The 19571-nt window shown below is 46.8% G+C and overlaps 1 protein-coding gene across 5 annotated transcripts in view; it reads right to left on the bottom strand.

The window, feature by feature from the left end:
• MTMR3 (myotubularin related protein 3) overlaps positions 1-19571 on the bottom strand; it is a 77274-nt gene that overhangs the window by 46514 nt on the left and 11189 nt on the right. Inside the window, exon 1 of one of the 5 annotated variants that reach the window (XM_080628495.1) lies at positions 7411-7710. The exons of 3 other annotated variants lie outside the window; for them this stretch is intronic. The gene's annotated coding sequence lies outside the window, so the exon portion shown is untranslated. Of the gene's footprint in view, positions 1-544; positions 1090-7410; positions 7711-19571 lie in introns of those variants that run through there. One more of the 5 variants, XM_080628496.1, reaches the window with a different exon arrangement.

Genomic DNA, 19571 nt, shown 5'->3' with positions numbered 1-19571 from the left:
AACTGCAGCCAACCCAAGGTGACCAGCAATGCCCACATGGTACCACTCCTCCCAAGCCCCGTCTTTGGACTTCCCAAGTGCTGTACAGTCAGTGCCTCAAAAAGAAGTGTCAGTATTGTGTGGCAAAGACAGATTTGCCCAAAAGTGATCTGGAGAAAAGCTCTGATTTGCTTCACTCCCACAGACTCACTTCAGTAGGTGGCCACAGGCTCCCATAGCACTGGAATGACGGCTGGGACACAACATTCCATACTAAAATACCCAAACCCTAAAATTACATGTTCCAGACAAACCCAACCATTCCTTGCGCATGCAAGCAGCCAAACTGATGGAATTCCACTCCCCTGTATCCCGTGTGCCAGAGGATTTGCTCTTCACAATACCTTGGAGCTCTCCCAAGAGCATGCTGCATGCGTATGTGCCTGGAAAGCCTAACTGTATAAACACAGCATCCTGCTGCTACAAAAGGTTTGCACCTACTCTGAAGGGCCACAATTAGTGGGAGTTTCACATTCAGGTCCATTAACAGAACGTAAATCTCTACCTTGGATCTGTCTTGTCCATTAGGGCTTATGACAGGGAAGAAATACAGTATGTACAAAAAGATGTATAATTTTAAGACTGAGTAGAGCCAGTTTTAAAGGTACATTTAAGTAGTAAAATGAGGCTTTAACTCTTAATCTTTTTACTTTAAAAGCAAAACATGCAGCAAGCCAAAGAAGCTCTAACATTACACACAGCGGACACACGTTAGGGACAGCTCATCTCCATCTCCCTTCAGCTGGTATTCAGACAACCAGTGCTATGAGAAACCACCCTGTGGATGATAATAACTGTCACCAGCCTCTGCTCCTCATGGACTGCAGTGTTGAAGCAGTTTCTAAGAGCAACATTCAGTTACCTGCAGCAAAGATCAATGCTGTTTAATTTGTTTTAGAATCTCTCTCAACCAACAACCCAAATTACAATTCCAGTAGTTTTATAGGTTGGTAATTCACTGTCACAGAACCATGGGTTGGAAGGGACCTTAAAGCTCCTCCAGCTCCAACCCCTGCCACGGGCAGGGACCCCTTCCACTGGAGCAGCTTGCTCCAAGCCCCTGTGTCCAACCTGGCCTTGAACACTGCCAGGGATGGGGCAGCCACAGCTTCTTAATCACAGCACACGAGGTACAGAGTACACAGTTTTACTTTGAGCATGCAACAAGTTCAACTTCACAGCCACGTGGTGGTACAAAGTCTCCTTTGATGGGAAACCAAAAAAAGAAGAGCGCTACACAACTCCAGCGACTCTTAGAGCCAGTTTCCTGGCCAAGTCCTTGCTCTGAAACACGCGAGATACACACTGAGGGTAGCAGGAGGTGGACTTAGTTTGTGTGCTTTAGGTCCAAGATAAAAAACAAACCTTCACAAAACCTGCAATAAAGTTGTTATTGAATTTAACGAGGTTTGGAAGAAGCCCCTGAATTTCAGGAGTTTTGTGGAGCAGTTTAAAAACAGGACAAACACATTCCAATACAAGTGCTAATAGTCCCGCTTTATCCCTGCCAGCCTTGTAAGCGCTCCAGGCCGGGCTCCTCACATTCCCCCCACAGGGCTGCAGGCACAGATAAGCACCCTGGACCTTATCACTTCCCAAGCAAACTCTTGTGCCAAAGCGAAAGGAAAAGCTGACTGTAAGAAGAAACACAGCCCTGAACTCTATTGGATCTCAAACCAGTTACTGACAGCAGAAGCAACCCAAGCACCGGTGCGGAAATTGCTGCTAACAGAGTTAAACACACCTGAGATCGCTGCCCCTGAGGACGGGCTGCAGCCTTCCCCTCCACATGCTCCCACCACTTCCTCCACATCAGCTCTGCCGTTTGATCCACAACGAGCAGATTCACAGGATCCAGCCTGGTTTGGGTTGGAAGAGACCTTAAAGCTCCTCCAGCTCCAACCTCTGCCACGGGCAGGGACCCCTTCCACTGGAGCAGCTTGCTCCAAGCCCCTGTGTCCAACCTGGCCTTGAACACTGCCAGGGATGGGGCAGCCACAGCTTCTCTGGGCACCCTGGGCCAGTGCCTCAGCACCCTCACAGGGAAGAGCTTCTGCCTAAGAGCTCATCTCAGTCTCCTCTCTGGCAGGTTCAAGCCATTCCCCTTGGCCTGTCCCTACGGGCCCTTGTCCCAGGCCCCTCTCCAGCTTTCCTGCAGCCCCTTTAGGCACTGGAGCTGCTCTCAGGTCTCCCCTTCAGGAGCCTTCTCTTCTCCAGGCTGCCCCAGCCCAGCTCTCTCAGCCTGGCTCCAGAGCAGAGCTGCTCCAGCCCTCACAGCGTCTCCATGGCCTCCTCTGCACTTGGTCCAACAGCTCCAGGTCCCTCTTGTGCTGTTGCTCCAGACCTGCATGCACCATTAGGAAAGTGAAGGGTAGAAAATGGAAAAAGGAACAAGACCATTTCAGTAAATCCTACAAAAAGTCAACTGTGTCTAGCAAAGGAACTGGCTTTGCACCATCTTTCTTCCTGGGCTGTCACATTCCCACAGCTGGTTTGCCGTTTCTTTATTCAGGCACAGCTACTGAAGGGCAGATCAACACTGCCCAGTTTTCACATTGAAGTCCCTCTGTCACAGGGCTCCAGGACTCAAGGTGACGAGAACAGGAACAGTCAAAACTAAGCTTTTGCTTTGAACCACCTCCTTAGGATCCTTCCCTGTTGACTCTTTTGGGCACTTGGGCATTAGGTGCACACTTCAGTTAGCACACAGCTCTTGCCCCCATAGGTTGCTGTTGGAAGATGCTCTGGAGGAGCAGTGGGATGATGCTATCACCCTGTAACAGTGAAACACCAGTCATAATGTAATTATGAGGGGGAAACTCAGAATTCACATTTGCAAGGTGTAGAACTTTCATCCCTGAAATACTCCAAACCTGACCAGCTCCTGAGCACCCCAGCATCACAGTTGGCCCTACCCCAAGCAGGGCACTGGAGGACATGGCCTCCGACCTAAACTACACAAGTCTGTGACACAGGTTTTCTTGACATTTATTTAAATAAAACATTGGCAAATAGCTTGGAAAAGCACCCTTGAGTTTTAACAAACACGCTTGTTGAATTCACAGATTGGGAAGTTGTCCCTTCAGTTTGTTAGCTGAAGGGCTGTATCCACCAAGAACAGAGGAGGAATGACTGGCTTAGCATAAAGTGAAATGGCAAAAGAGAACAGCAGCTCTGGAACAAAACAAATCCGAACTTCCCCTAGCTGCCAACAAACTGTCCTCATACAGATGCAGAGAAAACAAACCACAAGTAAGTATTTTAAAGGCGCACTTTTTTCCTCTCTTTGCTGAAGCAGGGCATACCTGCATAGGTTAGGCCATACCATGTCACAATCTCAACACAACACATGTGGCTGATGGTTAAAAGCTCTCTACTCCTGTTCACATTCCTGACTTCATGGTACTACTGCTCCAACAGAACCATCTCTGCAGTGACTGGACCTCCTCTCACACTATTACCATCACACATGTACCAGCCATGCAACACCTTTGTGTTTGGCTGCTTTCTGCCCACCTTTAACTCACGTACTGGCTATCAACTGTTCTCCTTTCTGTCGTCTTCTTGGTGGATTCTACTTGCTTCCCCCCAAAACTATTTCTACCCTAGTCAGTGTGCTAAGGAATAGGAAGAGAACACTATCAGCTCCCTTCCACTTGGGCAATGTGGTTAGCTTCTGGCAGAGCTAAAAACCACCGAGGGGGTGGGAGCACTGGAGCTGGCACCATAGACACTGATGCTCCCAACGCTGGGCAGAGCGAGCTCACTGCTTAACAGAGAGCTTTAAAACCTGTGCACAGAGAAGGAATGCTGATCTTCAGAGGGAAATCTTCTGGTTTCTACTGCCACATGCCTTCTCTATCACACACTTCTCTAAATTGTAAAGTGACATGATTCCCAGTTTGGAAAGCTGCTGAGTATGAAGGTCTGTCCACATCAACACTCAATTGCATGACAGAGTAAGTGGAGACGAGCAGCCACACTGAGCATCTCATCTGTCCTCAGCACCATCCCTGGCAGTGTTCAAGGCCAGGTTGGACACAGGGGCTTGGAGCAAGCTGCTCCAGTGGAAGGGGTCCCTGCCTGTGGCAGGGGTTGGGACTGGATGAGCTTCAAGGTCCCTTCCAACCCAAACCAGGCTGGGATTCTGTGGTTAACACAGATAGGAAGCATTAAACTAAGAGCATTTTGAAAATGGGTGATGCCATTGTCCATTCTACCTGTGCTGCTGTGAGTGGAGAATAAACTGTAAGAGTCCAAAGCATCACAAAGGTTTTGCACCAGGTCACTGCACTGACTCATAGGTTAATGGTGGGTAATTGAGTCTCTTGTTGAACCCTTCACAGGTAGGCATATTAGCTTCCTCCGCCTTCCCACTAAGAAGCAGTTTGAGCTGATGATCTTTGCATACCAGTTAAAAAGATCACTTCTTGCACTCTTCTAAAACTAAATGCAGAAGCAGCAGTTCAAAAAGTTACAAGGAAAACCATCTCAAACAGTAGCAAAGGTTGAAAGGGCAGAGGAGCATGGGAGGAGAGGCAGTAGAAGCCCTCCTGAGACTGCAGCTATCTGATAACTCATGGGAGTCATTGGACCTGGCATTAAGAGGTCCATTTTTGATGTACATACATAAACCAGGATACAATTTGCCCACCGGAGATCTTCTAATGAACCACTGGGAGTTTAAAGCTCAAATGAACAACCCATTCTGTCATTTTCTTTCTATTTCAGTTACTCCGTATTCCCCAGCTTGACACACATGACAGACAGGTAACATCTACCAGGAAGGACCAACGAGCGGCATGGATCAGTCTGAATGTGGAGAGATCTGCAAGGAGTGGATCTGAATCTACCAGTCATGTATGAGAGCTGACAGAACACGGCACACTTGTATAGTCGACAGACTTGTATAGGTTCTAAGCTAAATAAGTGACCAAGCGTCATCTCTGTGTGTGGAAGGGATGTTCTGTCCAAATGTAACCAAAGAGCCTCCATGAGAAGTAGGGCAACGTTAGACTGAAGTTATGAAATGGAAAAAGCAAGAGAGCAAGCCTGAGACCAGGCAGGCAAAGTTTCCACTTGAAACGGCAGAACAGAGCAAGAAGGGAATAATTTGCTCCTCATACTTCCCATTCCTGCTCTGAGGTCCTTACAGCCCATTTGCCATGAGTCACGCTTCCCTCCTATAGTTATTCCTTTCTAGAAGGCAACAAACAAACAGGGGTAAGAGGCTGCTAATCAGAGTCTCAAAGGTTTTACTCATCCTTCCCAAACACCTATTCATGCCTTTGCCCTCCTCCATAACACTGTGCTTGAACTCAGTCCTTTCTGTTACCTGGCTGAGCACTGGGACGGGGCAGCTGCTCTTGTGGGAGAGCAGCATTACACAGCACCCACCAGTACAGGCCCCTTACACCTTGTATTGCACTGACAGTCAATGCAACACTACAGAGATCTACAAGTAATTCAAAGAGAGTTTGGAAACCAGGAAGCAGTGAGTCTGATGGGAAGATTCCTTTGGAGTTACAAGTTATGCTCCAATCAGTGTTTTCCCCACTAAACTCCATGAGAACAACCTACACCAGGTTATAGCTATCAGCTCCTAAGTGGGTAAATTGACCACATTTTCACCATACTCTACCTGGCACAAAGCTTTTAAAACCTCTTCAGCAAAACACCACCCAGTTCCTTTGCCATAAGACAGCTTTACTGAAATACCAAGTACCTGCTATGAATAAGCATTTATTTCTCAAAGCATTAAGTAGGTTAAATTAATAGAAGGTGGCTGTAACAGGGAACTCAGCCCCCCACAGAAGCTGAGTAATGGCACTGATCAACTACAGAGCTAGGATCTGCCGGGACACAGTCAAAGCCGTTATCTGTTACCAGGGCTTTCTTTTATTGCACACCTTGCACAGCACTGTTCTGGACTACAGTTTTCATAGAATCATGGAATGGTTTGGGTTGGAAGGGACCTTAAAGCTCCTCCAGCTCCACCCCCTGCCACGGGCAGGGACACCTTCCACTAGAGCAGCTTGCTCCAAGTCCCTGTGTCCAAGCTGGCCTTGAACACTGTACCTATTTATTTCTCAAAGCATCAAGAAGGTGAAGTTGAAAGGGCAGAATTTAGTTCAAACACCAACTGCCCTCAAGAAGCCCTGCACTAAAGCTATTAAAGAGACAACCGTATCCTGTACCAGCAGGACCTGAATCCATCTTTAGGTGTAACACAACAGTGATGCTTCCACCAGCATCTGTCAACTCTGAGGTGAACCCTCAGCCACAAGAGGCCCCTTGCTATGAACTGACCAGCTAAATCTCCCCTTTCAGAAGTTGTTCAAGGCTCAGGAGAGCTTTTCTAGGATCATAAACAGCCATTTTCTAGAGTGCAGAGCAAACACTTGTTTGTGCATCACCCACAGCCATGAAGAGCCAGCAACAGCCTCAGTGCTCAACCAGCTGCTAAATACATGTAAATACTGGAAATAACATCAGGCAAAAGCCAAATTACAAGGAGATAACCCCATGTGTGCTTGTGCATGATAAGGAGAGCAGCAAGAGCTGGGTAAGGAACCGTGAGCAGCTTCAGTGAGTGCAAGGAATTTTCTGCCACTCCTAGTGAGACAGCGAGTTCCAGTTTGAAGCCAGACACGGGATTTCCTGGAACAGGTTACTGCCCTGCAGCCAACCCCTTCCAGACTGGAACACACAGGTTATTGCATCAACCCATGGCCAGTTTGAACTTCCCCAAATTCCAGCAGCATGCTCCGCTCCTCACCAAGCTCTCCACTGGGGGACAGGAGACTGGTGCTAGCACTGCCCTTCAGCAAGGCACAGCAGTGCTGAGGCTCCCTATGCGTATTAAGAGATACCCAGAACTCAGATGCCTTCCCCAATTAAGGAGGCTTCCTATATTTAGATCCCAAGGGACACACAAACAGGTCTGGCTCATTTACCAGCACTGTCTCCAGAAGACCTGCTACTTGATGTCCCTTCTTTGGTCAGCTGATTCAATTCCCTAGGAGGAAGAGCAGAAGAGCAAATACCTTTTCTCCCACAGTTAATATCTGGAAGATACTGAAGTGATTTAAGACAGTTGTTTATTCCCATTTGCGAGTTGCACTTAAATCCCGGAGATGAGAGTCTACAACTAAAATAAAAGGCAAGGAAAGGGAGAAAGTCTTAGAAAGGGTCCTATAAACACACTGGAAAAGGGACACTGAGCCCATGGAACTGCAGCTCGGAGCTGGGAACAGCAGAGACCGCATCACACTGGAGAGCTGAACCAGCTGCAGGCCTCCAAACAAGGTTTGACTGTGTGATGTGGGAGGCAGGAGGTGCATGAAATAACTGCGCATCTCTTAGGCTCACCTAAAGAATCCTGAAGCTAGTCTGAATGTGCTTCCATTTCCAGAAGTAGTCTTGAAGATCAGCTCTTCACAAATATCCAGTAGTAAGTAGAGAGGTCTTCAATAGAGGAGCTGATTTTGTCACTTTAAGGGCACAGCAGTGGTGGTTTAGAACCAGCTGGCTCTATTCTGCAATAGGACAAGGGGTGATACATTCAAACTTAAACAGGGGAAGTTCAGGTTGGAGATAAGGTAGAAGTTCTTCCCTGGGAGGGTGCTGAGGCGCTGGCCCAGGGTGCCCAGAGAAGCTGTGGCTGCCCCATCCCTGGCAGTGTTCAAGGCCAGGTTGGACACAGGGGCTTGGAGCAAGCTGCTCCAGTGGAAGGGGTCCCTGCCCGTGGCAGGGGTTGGACCTGGAGGAGCTTGAGGTCCTTTCCAACTCGAACCATTCCATGATTCCCTGATTCTCTGATTTACCTTTTTAACCTTATTTACTGTGGAGCCCAGCAGTTCTCCAGCTACTCACCCAAGGCAGTGTTCTATGCAACAGTCTTGTTCAAATCTTGACCCAAAGGCAACACCAACTACAACTCCTCAAGCCACGTTTCCAGACTACTGAGAGAGGTCGAGTTCAACCATGACAACTCCCCACAAATTTTCTCTCTCCATAACAGCTTCCTCAATACTGGAAGCACACAAGCTTGTCAGCTTGCACTGAAGTTGCACAGGCATTCAGAGCCAGGGAAGAATTTACTTGTATTAACAGAATATGCTTATTCAAAAAAAGTAAACAGCATGAAGCCAAGGTTAAATATATTCAGGCATTTCAGAGAGGCACCAAAGAAGGGTTTGTGGTTCTTTTTAGGGCACATATGTATAGCAAAACACTGAGTTTCAGTTAGAACTGAACTCAAGTTCTGCAGCAGACAGCTACTGAAAAAAGGTTTGGTATAACCCAGTTACTATTCATCAGCCACACACTCACCCCTCCCACATTCAAAGTTAAAATCCCACTGGCCTAAATGTTCAGCCTTCCTTAGGAAGATACCAGCAGGTATTTGCCCTCTGTGGAAAAAGGAATCAATCCTACATAGTTAACTATATCCCCTTCAAAATCACTGTTTCAATAGCAAGATGACCCAACAGGAATGAGTTTCTCTAGGGAACATGAAGGTTTAAGGGTGTATTTCCTACCTGCTCACATAAATCAACCCCCACCAAATCCTATACTGCTGGTTAGGTTTTACCAAGAAGAGGTATTGCTCCAGTTCTACTTAAAGATATAAAACCAGTGTGAGTTATACATCTCTAACAGTCCAATTCTTACCTGTGACCTGCAGATACCAAGCTTCAATGAAATGCACAGCAGTAGCATTTCACAGTAAAAAATAAGTAAGATCAACTAAATTAGTCTATTCTTGTTCTTTATCCTTCCATTTGAAGTACCCTCTGTAACCAACCTCGTAGCAAACCCAAGTCTGTACTCAGTGAACTCAGATGTGTGGCTGAAACCCATGAGGAGAAAATACCAAGGATGCATCTGCTTAGATTCAAAAGTAAATCAGGAAAGTTTTGGCAGAAAAAGAAGAAGTAGCTACAACGTAAATAAGGAGCAATGAGAGGTTTGGTACCTGAGGTTTGGGTCCTGGTTTACTGCTTTGCTCCTGACAAAATTAAATGGCACAAACCCCCCTGACTTCAAGTGACATCATCTCATTGCAGGATGAAGCTGCTGACAACGTACGAACACAACTGAACCTCAGCTTGCTCAGGCGCCCAAGGATCTTATGAGGTGTCAGCCTTGGTCAGAGCCCAAACCAAGAAAGGGCACGAATCTCTTTCCATTCCATAACTACCAAAACTGCCTGCAAAGCTGCCATCAGGTGCAGGACTGAGCTTCACAGGCACCTTTCCTGCTGAAACAGACTCCACTTCACCACCAGAGACTTCTGTGCTGTTACAGTCACAGCAACAGGACTCAGCATTCCATTGCCAAAAAGCAGAACACACCTTTGCCCCTTTAAGCCCAAACAGGAACGTAGAAAGAACACAAACCAAGAACAATTTGGGTTGACTGGGACACATAAACATCCCTTTGTTCAAGCCCCCATTACATCAAGTTGCTCACGCTTGTCCAGCCAAGGCCTGAGTAGCACCAAGCATACTCCTTCTAGACAACCTGTTCCAAGATTAAGGCTGGAATCTTAAACTAAGGTCAGAAAAATACTCAAAGGACTCCTTCCCACTGAGCAAAACCAGGGAAAGCCAAAGACAGGAACAATGTTGGGAATACTTCAGTCCCCCTCACTGTTACTTCAAGAGGTTACATATTGGTGGAACAAGTCTGTGTGTGAACACAGCTCTAGGAGCAAATGCTCAGAGCTGAGCTGAAAAAGCATTTGTAATTCAGCTGAGAGCTCACTCAGGAACAGCCTCAGTATCCAGGCCTGGCATTCCTGAAAGAGCTCACAGACAGCTTTGCACATCTAGATTTAAATGCCAAACTCCTCTCCCGAGGAAAGGTTACATCTTTATGTAAGGAAAGCTTACCTGACAAGCTTAAACTACTCTGTCAACTAAGTACAGGGATCCACGGTATGTCTGTTCCATTAAAAGTACCCCATTTGTGACATTAGCTTGGCAATGTAATGGCTCTGATCCAGGGACAGAACCATTCTTAAAGTCTCCCCTGATGGAGGAAGCTTCAGGAACAACCAGTGACATCCACGACCCAGCACTCGCAGCCAAACTTCTGCATTCACAGCTTGACGTGAACTGAAGATGTTCCTTTCCCCAGTTAGCATCACCATGGGTGCTGGAGAACCTCTGCCAAGACGAGGCAAGAAACAATAGCCTGCTTTGGTATTTTACTACTACACACAGGACAGCTCAGGAAGCCAGAGCAGGGGTGTGTAAATGCTGCTGGAAGGGAAGATGCTTCCCAGGCCAGGCATGCTTTGGTGATGGGTTTTTGGATGAGGATCTTACACGTAGTTGCACAATAAAGTAAACAAGGGAGGCAAAGCTGACAGCCTGGGAGCCGAGGATTAATGACACAGCAGATATTTGCTCTACTCATACATGCATGGAAATCAACTTGTAATTGCATCTTAACATGTCTCTGTATATGAAAGGATTGAGTGAAGGATTACACATGAGGAAGTGCAAGCACTGTGAAGCTTTAGTTCAGCTTCTCTGGGGATATGCATGATCCCTAATTTCCTTCTCCATCCTCTCCCTCCCATAAACCCCACCTTCACTCAGGAAACTAGGTGGACAACTCTCCCTGAACCCAAAACGCTGCATCCTCTTCATGTTAATCACACCTTCTAGTCAGTGTGCAGTTCTGAACCAAGTCAGTCTTCTCTACACTGCTCATTTCATGGCATCTCCTCTGAAAAGCCTCAGCGCTTACCACAGCTTTCACACGGTCCCATATGGCTCAGTGGTAGTAATGTGTTTCTAAAAGGTTGGAAAATGAAGCATAGTAAGAGTTCAAGCATCTGAAGTATCTTCTAGTTTTGGTACCAAGAACAGATGACTCAAGTGTAGTTCTTCAAATACTCCCCATTTCTATAGCATTAGGGAAGTGTAACTCCACCAGCTTGCGGCTGAGCTGCAGAGATGAGTGCTCAGGCCTGAAGATGCATCCTTAACAATGAAACTGTAACTCTATACACACCTGCATGAGTTTCCAGTACCATCCCAGCCAGCTCCCCAATGCACAGCAGGGCAGGGACACCTCTAGCTCCCCAGGACGGCAGCCTCCCGCCTCACCACATCACCACCTAGAAATTCCTCCCAGTTAAAGTCAGTGCTTCTCCAAACACCAGGAAACTTCAGACCTTACTGGGCCACTTGCAAGTTCTGGATTTCTTCAGGGGTCCAAAGTTATTACAGCCTCTGCTTAGAAAGATCCCAGTTATTACCTGTGGGGATGAACTACTCATGCCAGTGCACGCACAGCAACAGCCAAAAGCAATGAGACAGCTTGTCAGGCAGTGGAAAATCATCATTCCTCCCACAAGCACCTTCATCTTCATTTGTATTAGTTACTGGCTCAGTTGCACAGCACCGATAAACTTCTCTTGTAAGGCAGATGAATTCCTTGGCAAGGCTTCCAAAGGGAACAGTGCTCACGTCTGGTGAGGCAGCTTGGTCAAGAGCATCAGCCACACTTACCGGGAAGCCCAGGTCAACACAAGGACTCAGTACACCTCATCCCCAAAGCCTCCTTTAACATAGTCAGGCCTACAGAAAATGGCTGGGCCAATTAGAGAGCTGGAGAGGGGCTTTGAACAAGGGCCTCTAGTAAAAGGTGTCCTTGGTCCAAGGCAGGGGGTTGGAACTGGATGAGCTTTACGGTCCCTTCCAACCCAACCCAGTCGGGATTTCTGTGACCTATTGATAAAGCCAGGCAGAGCTTTCAAGTTTCATCATTTTGCACATAATGCCAGTGAAATTCCCTTTTCAGATTAGGTAATCTTTGTCCCTTTGAAGTTTTCTTGCAGAGCAGCATATTGCAGTGTAAGCTGAAAGCACTGCAGACATGAGGGGGATGAATGCATGACACCAATGTTTAAGGGTTATTCAAATTTTACACATGTTCAAGCTACACTGATGGTAAAACTGGAAACCCAACAAGGTTCACAAGCTCTTGTACCAGAACGTACACCAACCAGAAACAGCTGAACTTCACCAAGACGCTTTTCCCTCCATGTGCTTTTACTACTGTAGGTGGCCCAATTCATCTGCTGGGGTCCCACACTGGCCCTGAAGCACTGCAACACCGGGCCGCACATCACCTCTCCATACAGCCACTCAGCCAGATGCAGCCTCCACACTAACGGACACTTTTGTCTGTCTCTGGGCACCAGTTATTTCTCCAACAGCTTTAGAAACAGGCAACAGAAAAAGCCATTAAGTTAGTTTTAAATGCAGTGTGTGTAATACCCCACATGTTACTTGCTTCAGTGAGGCATCACGGCCACGCTTCCACTTTGCCTGCCACAGCTTTAACTCCTGTTTATCTTACAGAAGGATGTCTGCAGTCTTACGCAAGTTCACCTCTGCCATACTCGTTATCCTCCCAGGAGCCACTGAATGAAATGGGAGTTAATGAATAACACAGGAGGAATTATTTCATTAGCCCCATGGTGAAAGAGAGCCATCTAATTCTTGGCTATGATGTCAGACTTGAGAACCAGCCAGCAACACTTGCTCAGGCTTCCACTGCTCAATCAAGTGCTGCACCAGTGCTGTTCACAGCAAAGGGCTTGGGCAAGACTGCCAGAGCATGGAGCAGAGCGGCTCTGACAGCAGCCCTGGGAAGGATTAAAGCAGTAGGAGTGAGGGACTGAAGCCTGGCATTTGCTTTCACAGAGGGAGGGCAGGAGGGGGAGGTTTTTAGCAGTGTACATTTAATGTATGGGCCTTGTACAGATATGGAAATCAATGCAGCAATTTTCCCCTTGCCTTACCCTCCACTTTACAGTCCCAACGCCACAACAACTACCACCAGTCTCTGGTACAACCTGTCTGTCAAATGCCATCAGCAACCCAAGGCACTTGAAGGGAAGTCTGAAGCAAGGTATAGACCCTCCATCAGTCATCACCAGTCCTGTCTTCTGGCATTCAAGGCTACCTCCCTTCAACTTTTCAACTAATGCCTCTCACAATAGAATCTGATGCTTATGACTTCAAGTAGATGCTCATTCCCCTGTGAAAAACACACCCATCTCCTGCTGGTATGGGCAGGAAGGAGGACAACTGCAACAAAGACTTCCTCAGCCTACCAAAGTCCTCCTTTGGGTCATCCACACATGTCCCTGCAACAAAACCCAGCTTTAGATTGCCTGAAGGGTTGGTATGGTTAAGAGACTGTCTAGTTCTAGATCTGCCAAGGAGACCAGGCAGTTTAAGATCGTGTTTAGAGAGACGGTATTTTACTGATTCCACAGCCAAGGAAGTCCACCCTCACTGACAGCAGGACAGCTGTGCTAGGCAGCGCCCTGCAGACAGTTTGACTCTAGGATAGATGTTCCTTCCTGTCCAGAACACCCCTGCACTTTCTTTCTATTAGCCAGGAGCAAGCTCAGAGACAAGAAAGCAGCACACATTTGAACAGCCACACATTACTGAGTTGGCATAACACATCAAAAGCAAAAGCTAATTGTACCATACCCCAAGCCATGCTGGGAGAAACACTATCTCCAAGGTTAGTATGTGCTGTTCTGTCATTCTCATACATAAGATGCATTCATATTCAAGTCCTGGCGTCACAATTCCTCAAGAATGCAATGCTGAAGTATATTTAGAATGGTTCTGTTAATATGATAGCCAGCTTCCATAATGCCATTAAAGTATCCTAAAGCCACTACTTGAACCACTAGGGACCTGTTAGAGTGAGTCCAGAGGAAGCCATGGAGATGCTGTGAGGGCTGGAGCAGCTCTGCTCTGGAGCCAGGCTGAGAGAGCTGGGCTGGGGCAGCCTGGAGAAGAGAAGGCTCCTGAAGGGGAGACCTTAGAGCAGCTCCAGTGCCTAAAGGGGCTGCAGGAAACCTGGAGAGGGGCTTGGGACAAGAGCCTGTAGGGACAGGCCAAGGGGAATGGCTTGAACCTGCCAGAGGGGAGACTGAGCTGAGCTCTTAGGCAGAAGCTCTTCCCTGTGAGGAAGACTGACTTTTCAAGTCAGGCACTTGACTGGCTGAGGCACTGGCCCAGGGTGCCCAGAGAAGCTGTGGCTGCCCCATCCCTGGCAGTGTTCAAGGCCAGGTTGGACACAGGGGCTTGGAGCAAGCTGCTCCAGTGGAAGGTGTCCCTGCCCGTGGCAGGGGTTGGAACTGGATGAGCTTTAAGGTCCCTTCAATCCAAACCATTCTATAATTCTATGATTCCATTGTTCTATACACGTTTATCTTGAGTTCTTCAATAACTGCACCAAATAGCCACGTTTCAGATACAATGTTAATCCCATGGCACTATCTGTAAAATTGATAGAAAATTCAGTAAGATAAACTATCAAAAGCTGGCTTCTATTACACAAGAACCTTCTGATGTGTGAAACAGCATCAACATCTAATGTTGCCTGTAAACAACACCTCCCTGCACATGAAGAGCATCTGCACACAGGCACTGCCTCTGGGTCACCATCTCCACACTGGCAGCCGCTGCCAGGCAGTGCCCACCAGCCATTTGGTGCTCAGCAGAGCATACAGTTGTGCTTCCTCCTATAGAGCTGCAAAACAGTGCCTAAAGGTAAGCACAATAGTTCACAGTGAGGCAAGAAACAAGGTTTTGAGATGGTGTGCAATCTGGGATAGAACTGGTGCCCTCATTGGTGAGGCTGGGAGCCTCCACAGCTCTGCCCTGTGCAGGGATACTGCTCTAGATTTAATCACATGCTTACACTCTCTACTGAGTCAGAGCTGGCCTTACACACAGCAGAGTTCTGCAGAGCTCTTTAGTGGGGTCTTTGGAGGCTGCATCTGTACTGTCCCTACAGCAGTGTTTGTTAAATGAGTCTTCATGCCAAGAACACTGCCAAAGCCACCTACAGCCAAGACATTCACCTTTACTGGAAGCATCCTTAGTGCTACAGCCAGAGCAGCTGTACAGAAACACTGCCCTAGAGGTCTGAAGTAAGATTCTTCTCATCTAAAGCCAGATTTTGGGTCTGACCTGGTCGCTTTTACAAAAGGCCCCCATTCTATCCCTTAGTGTGCAGTTCTTACCTATGTTGAACACCCACTTCAGGAGACAGGCAATGCTCTATTCAGCTGAATGGTTTGGCAGGAGAACAAGGCAGCAACATCCAAGTGTCCTTAACTCTGCAGTTTCCAGCTTAAATACACCTAGAGAGCATCACTAGAAGGATGCAAACAGTGTTATCCAGGCTGTGGCAGCATCAGTCATTAAAGACATAGCTGCACACCACATTCTTTGATGTTCAGATGTGAAAAACAAGCAGCTCACAAGACATTCCCTATAGGAACACACATTCCTCCACAGCTGGAAAACCACTGCAATTCTTCCTGCATCCCCCAAGCTTTTTGCTAGCATTACGTAGCTGCCCAAGTGACAGGCAGTTATAAAGTCCTTCTGTCACCACCACTATTTTCCCAGAGCTTCAAAATTAAATCAAGTATCCCACTACTGGAATTTCATTACCAGGAAGCTGCAATAATGCTTATTGCATTATGGTTCTTTGTTTGTTCTCCCAGCAGAACCACTCAATCACTTCAATGCTTTGAGTTAATTATTGCTAAACTGAGGTAAATGCAAACAGAAACCCCAAAAGCATGAAATAACAGCAGGAAACCCAGCTCAGCTTAAACTGGATACTCTGTGATCACCTGCAAGTGCCAGGGAAATTCTCACACAGCTCCAATCTGCATGAGAAAATTCAATCCCTGATGACCAGGCTTCAGAGTGGCCACATGAAGATTACACAGCGAGGTAAAGACTCAGGCATTATCTACACACTTGAGATTAGCAATGACAAAGGTTTACCACAATGTATAAAAAAAACTAGAACCTGGATGCAGTATTTCCAGGGGTTCTGTCAGACTTTGATCCCCTCAGCAATAAAGCATAAATAAGCAGGAACGATTCTCTGGAGAGTCCACCAGAACCCCAAAGTTCATGGTTCTCTAGAGCTTCTTCTGCACTGATCTAAGAATACCTTCAGTCTTACTCTTCCCTCATTCAACAGAAGGAAAGCAGACTCAGCCTCAAGGAGCTGATGGAAGGCAGCAGTCAGATTCAGCCCTGGCACACTTGGTTTCGCCGAAGAGCTACCAGAGAAGTTTCACTGACTTACACTGACAGGATGGAAACTGGCAGGGTTCAAACAAGCACCTCGTTCAAAATCACTGGTGTGAGAAGTTCAACCTACATGTGAAAGCCTTTGAACTTGGCCAGTGGAAGTGACTTCTGGAAAGCAATGAGCCTCACTTAGCAAGAGCAGCATGCTAAGAAACAAGTGAATAGGCAAAAGAAAGAACGCGTCAAGTGTCAGCCTTCCGGAGAGCAAGCAGGACAAAGTGCTTTTTGTATCTACCTTTGAGCTCTTGACAAATCAAAACTAGATGAAATGTGCTACCAGCCTGGCTTCTACCTCAGCCTGATACAGGATCTCAGGAAGAGACCTGCCAATACCCTGCAGTAACTCACGGCCCAGCAGACAGGCAACATGTGTGTTCCATTGCCCTCCGATGAGGGCTGAAGCAATCCTGTCTCTTCAGCGTCACAGCAAGTGACAGGGAATCATTTTGTTTGCAGTCAAGATGAAATAAAAGCTCAGAAATAAGAGCTAGAGGTCCTACCTGTATAGGAGTTAACCAACATGAGTAACAACACGTTCAGTCTTGCTAGAGCCAGGAGGAGTATCTGCCTGAGCACAGATATCAATGAAAGCTTTATTACCTCCAGGAACAGGCTCTGAAATACATAATTTGTGGTTTGTACATTTTTCATTTCACCTTGCTAAGCTCACCAGCAGGATTTTCTGCTGTTAACCAGTTACTGAATAACTTCCCAGCACGAAGTTTCAGTGCATTAGTTCTCACTACTGAATTAAACAGACAGCTGCCTTAACATCCACCAATCCAATAACCATAGTCCATAACCCACAAGGACTAAGCACATTTTACCTGTGGAAAACCCATGAGCATTTATCAAGTAACACATCAAATCTTAACCACAAATACTAAACAAAAGCAGCAATTCAACTGGGTCAGTTAACAATTAATAAAAGACTTCTGAGAAAAAGGAGTGCATCAGCATCCCCTTCCCACATAACTCCTGAGTACAGCTTGAGTAGCACCACACGCACAACCAGCGCCAGGCAGCAGCGGAGGCAAAGCCTAGAACTGTGTGTTCTGCTGGGGACACTTTCAAACTCAGTCTGGCTGAGATACAGAACAGTTTCAGGAGCTGCACTGTTGAGGGACAATTTGAAACCAGAAAAGGCCCTGCTTTCAGCATTCAGCCTTCCTGCACCAGACGTTCAGCCCAAGACCCCAGTGCTGTAAGGCAGACAGCATTCCTTAGCTCCAGTAGCATGATCATGGAATCACAGGATGGTTTGGGTTAAAACGGACCCTCACAGCAGCTCCGTGGTCTCCTCTGCACTCGCTACAACAGCTCCACGTCCCTCTTGTGCTGTTGCCTCAGAGCTGGATCAGGGCTGCAGGGAGGGTCTCCCCAGAGCACAGCAGAGGAGGAGAATCCCCTCCCTTGACTGTACCTATCCCAGACTGCAGCACACCAGCAGCATTCTACCTGCTGAAGGCTGTTGTAAGACAGCAGCTTTAGCGTCAAGACCATTTTACCTACAGAAACAAAATCGAGCACTGCAGAAGCTCTTGTTAAATGCTTTACCTGCAGCAAGCCTGTCTAGAAGCACTGTATTAAAAACTCCCTTTCAGAGTATGTCTAGTCATGTTGAATATGGCACTAGGACTGCAAGCTTAACTCAGAATATGCAGTGCTGACACAACACTGAAGCAAAGGTTAAGTTGCAGATTTCTACCTCAAACCCATCTGCCAGGAACACTGTCACTTGTGGCTAGGAGTTCAAGTACTGCGAAAGAAAGAACCACTGTGGAGTTCCAACGCACTTAACTCATCTTAAAGTCCCATTCCACCAGCTCAGTCTGAGCAAATTCTGTGAAAACTTTACACCAAGCTACCCTGAAATATTAAGACAGGATAGAATTCATTCCTACTGGTTTACACAAAATCTGCTACTTCTACCTTTGAAAACTCGGTGAGGCTTGAAACTACAGCACACCTAACTAGACTGATTCCTTACTTCAGAACTGCGACCTTCAGACCCTTCCACTGAAGCTACTTCACCACCCAGCACTATATTAAGATATTCCATATACCCAGTATATGTTATAGCATTCACCCAGCCTATTCTGTTTAGATGAGACATTAATACTTTTCCTCATTCCTCCCCAAAAAAGAAGCTGTAAAACTGACATCAGATATACATACATCACATCACTTCCAAGGTAAGGCTGAGGTCGGACACTCTTCACCTCAGATGCATCTGGATGAATCGCCAAGATTTCACAGGCAGAACAACTCCTAAATCCTAAACTGGAAGCTTAACACCAAACATTAACAAAACTGCAGAATGAAGAAGGTGTAAGCACACAGGCACTGCTGCTTGCTACAGGTCACATTCACTTCTTTCTGTTCAAGGAAAAGCTTACCCACCCAGTAAGTTTAGGGTGACACACACCTTGGTATTTAAATAACTGAGATCTAGAGATGTAGGACATAGGTGACTCAGTTGGAGCCAACTCTTTAAACAAACGCAGGTTTTAACAGGAGAAATCCCTGTTCTATTCTTACAGAGTTTAAAGGTTACAAAAAGCCCTGTGTTGGAGGAACACAGCAGCACCAGGCAAAGATGCCCTGAATTCCACAGAGAGGCTGAGCTGTCACTCACACAGCATGAGCTGTGGATCCCCAGCTTCATGGGAAGAATTGCAACTTTCTCTTCCACATTCTCACCTGCAATAAACTACCAGATGTTTAAACTCTGAGTTCCAGATCAAGTGTTATTAAAATAACCCAAGTACCCAGGTCATGATTTGAGGTGTTACAGGGAAGCTGCTCTTCAGAAGTCAGCTAACAGCACATCCTTCAGACAGGTCTCAAGCCATCACATCTGTTTCAACACGTATGAGCTCTGCTAAGTCAAGTCTTTCAACACCCCCTAGCACAACCCCTTGGGGAGAACACAATGGCAAAACCTGACTAATTGCTATGAAATATGGTGCCAACTGAGTTTTCTTTTGCAAATGTGATGGAGGCACCAAGTTGTTTTACCACAAGTGATCTTCATTCTCTGAACTGGCTTCAGGGTGTTCCTTCAGCTTCCATATTTCAGTTTGCTGCAAATACCTCAGCAAATCTATCAAGGCCAGGCTGGACACAGGGGCTTGGAGCAAGCTGCTCCAGTGGAAGGCGTCCCTGCCCGTGGCAGGGGTCAGAGCTGGAGGAGCTTTAAGTTCCCTTCCAACACAAACCAGGCTGCGATTCGATGACCTTAAGAACACCAGCCCCTCACAGGGACCCTATTCTTTCTCCTAAGTTTTCCAGAGTCAACCAAGAGGCTTGAAGTTCTCCAAAACAGGTGCTCCAAGCCCAGTTTAACATTTACTG

The sequence above is a fragment of the Psittacula echo genome (genome assembly GCF_963264785.1).
Source record: "Psittacula echo genome assembly, chromosome: 13".
NCBI classification, from domain to species: Eukaryota; Metazoa; Chordata; class Aves; order Psittaciformes; family Psittacidae; genus Psittacula; species Psittacula echo.
This window is presented reverse-complemented; position numbering and strand designations above follow the sequence as displayed.